Here is a 3952-nt window from a genome sequence, read left to right as displayed (position 1 = left end):
GAATTTACTGCTTTTCTACAGTTCTTTTGTGGAATGTTCTGACCAGTTCACAAGTTCATTGAACTAGTCGAACGCAAATGGAAAGTCACAAGCAACTAGTTAATGGTCACTACCTACCTATACCTTTACTATACACAATCTCTCACTCAATCGTGTCCCACACGTATCACAGCCCTATGGGGTCGAAGCCAATTTTCCTCATTTTTGGGAAAAAGTTTCTGTCCGTCCCCAATCGAAAAGCGTCCAGAAAAAAGAGATCTCTCAAACCGACGGATGCACCTTCAGAGGCAAACTAGTGCTTGCTTCTAGTGTCATCGCTTGCTTAACCATCCTGCGTAGGGAGGTGACGAGTCCTGCAGGCTCTGCAAGCCTGAAATGCGTGAGCACGGTGCAAGAGGAAGGACTGAGGAGGATGTGAGGGGAAGGATGCGGTTGAGAAGGCGTTGGGCGGGGCTATGCAAAGGTCTTCCTGCTTCCTCAGTGCATTGTGGGTGCGCCCGGAGTGCTGCCTGAGCGTGTTGCCTCACGCCTTGGAAGTTGGGTTTGGCGGGCCAGGCTGCAGGCGAAACCTGTTTCGGGTTATCGCTTCTCGGCCTTTTGGCTAAGATCAAGTGTAGTATCTGTTCTTATCAGTTTAATATCTGATACGTCCCCTATCTGGGGACCATATATTAAATGTATTTTTAGAACAGGGAGCTGGAAAAAGAGCTTGCTCTGTCCACTCCGCGCATTGACCTGGTATTGCAGTACCTCCAGGACCGGTGCACCCCCTTTCCTACAGCAGTTTCCAAAAGCAGAAAAAAAACCTGACGAGCAAGAGGTGCAGCGCAGCTGTGGCTGCTAACAACCAAGCACTTAGATTTACACTCAGCCCGTCTGCTGTGCCGTGGAGCTCGCAACATTGTATCCACTGAGCAGCTGCGTCTGCCAGAGTGTGCACAGCACAGGTACAACTGGAAGCAAAACAACAACACACACACACACCCTACGTCTGTATGCTCCACATATTTGGGTCATGGGCGTATGTACAGGGGGTGCGGTCGCACCTGGGGCCCAGAGCCCTAGGGGGCCCATAAAGTCTCTCTTTCCCACATTGTAAACCAATGCTATCAATGAAGCTTTATAGTTGGGGGCCCAGTTCCAGACTTCGTACTGGGGCCCCACAGCTTCAAGTTACACCTCCGGATCAGGATAATGCTAGGCCATTCCAACCAGCCTGTGTGAGTGACCTACAGTCGCTGCTAGTTCAAAAGCGGCAAGCAAGCAGGCTGGCCCCTGATGCGTGCTTCAGAGCCAACGCTTATAGATGGAACGACATTCGGGGAGCAAAGAACTCCAACGGACGGACGTCTACTTTAAAAGGATGTATTGCTTTATTCAATGCCTAGACACAGCAACAGTTCAACCGCTCGATAAAGACCGCAGTCAATAAAGGAAATAAAGAAATGTGTCTGTTTAATGTAAACTTGCATGGGACTCGTTTGCGAGCCACTGACTGACTAAATGCTGCTGGTGCCGCTGCTGCATGTCTGAAACTTGGTCTGACGTTACATGCACCACCAGGAATAAGGCCTTGCCTATAAGCATTCCCCAGCTGACAAAAACGAAACCTCCCTGCTTATTCCTCACCGTGGAAGGACAGAACCTACCTTTTAAAAAAAAAAAAAAAATAGGCCACAGCAGCAGCCAACTGGATTTTGGTAGGCCGCTGTCTCCCCCTTGTGTGCTGCATTAAAAATGCACTCCGCTAAAAATAAAAAAGATCCAGTTCTGTGGCTTCTCAGAGGAGATAGGGATTCCCCCACCTCCCGTCTCCGAGCTGCAGCGGAGACTGACTAACATGGCTGCCAAGTCTGGTATTTATACTTCTAAATTGATGACATCACAATGCAGTGACATCAGCCTGCCAGACTCCTGGCTCATTTGCATACAGTGTGTATGTATGTATGTGTGAATGAATGAGTATGAATAAATGAATGAATCTATTTATTTATTTAATAATTATGTAGATTATAGATATAGATTATATCTGAATTATAGATTTTGTGCATTTACATTAAAGATAGACTTTAGATGATATATATATATATATATATATATATATATATATATATATATATATATATATATATATATACAGTTAGGGCCAGAAATATTTGGACAGTAACACAATTTTCGCGAGTTGGGCTCTGCTTACCACCGCATTGGATTTGAAATGAAGCCTCTACAACAGAATTCAAGTGCAGATTGTAACGTTTAATTTAAAGGGTTGAACAAAAATATCTGATAGAAAATGTAGGAATTGTACACATTTCTTTACAAACACTCCACATTTTAGGAGCTCAAAAGTAATTGGACAAATAAACATAACCCAAACAAAATATTTTTTTTTCAATATTTTGTTGCGAATCCTTTGGAGGCAATCACTGCCTTAAGTCTGGAACCCATGGACATCACCAAACGCTGGGTTTCCTCCTTCTTAATGCTTTGCCAGGCCTTTACAGCTGCAGCCTTCAGGTCTTGCTTGTTTGTGGGTCTTTCCGTCTGAAGTCTGGATTTGAGCAAGTGAAATGCATGCTCAATTGGGTTAATATCTGGTGATTGATTTGGCCATTGCAGAATGTTCCACTTTTTTGCACTCATGAACTCCTGGGTAGCTTTGGCTGTACGCTTGGGGTCATTGTCCATCTGTACTGTGAAGCGCCGTCCGATCAACTTTGCAGCATTTGGCTGGATCTGGGCTGAAAGTATATCCCGGTACACTTCAGAATTCATCCGGCTACTCTTGTCTGCTGTTATGTCATCAATAAACACAAGTGACCCAGTGCCATTGAAAGCCATGCATGCCCATGCCATCACGTTGCCTCCACCATGTTTTACAGAGGATGTGGTGTGCCTTGGATCATGTGCCGTTCCCTTTCTTCTCCAAACTTTTTTCTTCCCATCATTCTGGTACAGGTTGATCTTTGTCTCATCTGTCCATAGAATACTTTTCCAGAACTGGACTGGCTTCTTGAGGTGTTTTTCGGCAAATTTAACTCTGGCCTGTCTATTTTTGGAATTGATGAATGGTTTGCATCTAGATGTGAACCCTTTGTATTTACTTTCATGGAGTCTTCTCTTTACTGTTGACTTAGAGACAGATACACCTACTTCCCTGAGAGTATTCTGGACTTCAGTTGATGTTGTGAACGGGTTCTTCTTCACCAAAGAAAGTATGCGGCGATCATCCACCACCGTTGTCTTCTGTGGACGCCCAGGCCTTTTTGAGTTCCCAAGCTCACCAGTGATTTCCTTTTTTCTCAGAATGTACCCGACTGTTGATTTTGCTACTCCAAGCATGTCTGCTATCTCTCTGATGGATTTTTTCTTTTTTTTCAGCCTCAGGATGTTCTGCTTCACCTCAATTGAGAGTTCCTTTGACCGCATGTTGTCTGGTCACAGCAACAGCTTCCAAATCCAAAACCACACACCTGGAATCAACCCCAGACCTTTTAACTACTTAATTGATTACAGGTTAACGAGGGAGACGCCTTCTGAGTTAATTGCAGCCCTTAGAGTCCATTGTCCAATTACTTTTGGTCCCTTAAAAAAGAGGAGGCTATGCATTACAGAGCTATGATTCCTAAACCCTTTCTCCGATTTGGATGTGGAAACTCTCATATTGCAGCTGGGAGTGTGCACTTTCAGCCCATATTATATATATAATTGTATTTCTGAACATGTTTTTGTAAACAGCTAAAATAACAAAACTTGTGTCACTGTCCAAATATTTCTGGCCCTAACTGTATGTATTAGAGCTGAGCGAACATACTAGGTAAGGGCGATTTTGCAATCGAGCACCGCGATTTTCGAGTACTTCACTACTCGGGTGAAAAGTACTCGGGTGCGCTGTGGGACGGGGGGTTGCAGAGGGGAGTGGGGGGTAGCAGCGGGGAACAGGGGGGAGCCC

At 44.8% G+C, this 3952-nt stretch overlaps 1 non-coding gene across 1 annotated transcript; it reads left to right on the top strand.

Annotated features, from left to right (window-relative positions):
- The first annotated feature begins 581 nt into the window (after positions 1–581).
- On the top strand, positions 582–772 carry LOC136573774 (U2 spliceosomal RNA). The gene has a single exon (XR_010785993.1). It is a non-coding gene; the product is annotated as a U2 spliceosomal RNA (small nuclear RNA).
- Positions 773–3952: the final 3180 nt, after the last annotated feature.

This window comes from Eleutherodactylus coqui, chromosome 7, assembly GCF_035609145.1.
Source record: "Eleutherodactylus coqui strain aEleCoq1 chromosome 7, aEleCoq1.hap1, whole genome shotgun sequence".
NCBI lineage: Eukaryota > Metazoa > Chordata > Amphibia > Anura > Eleutherodactylidae > Eleutherodactylus > Eleutherodactylus coqui.
This window is presented reverse-complemented; position numbering and strand designations above follow the sequence as displayed.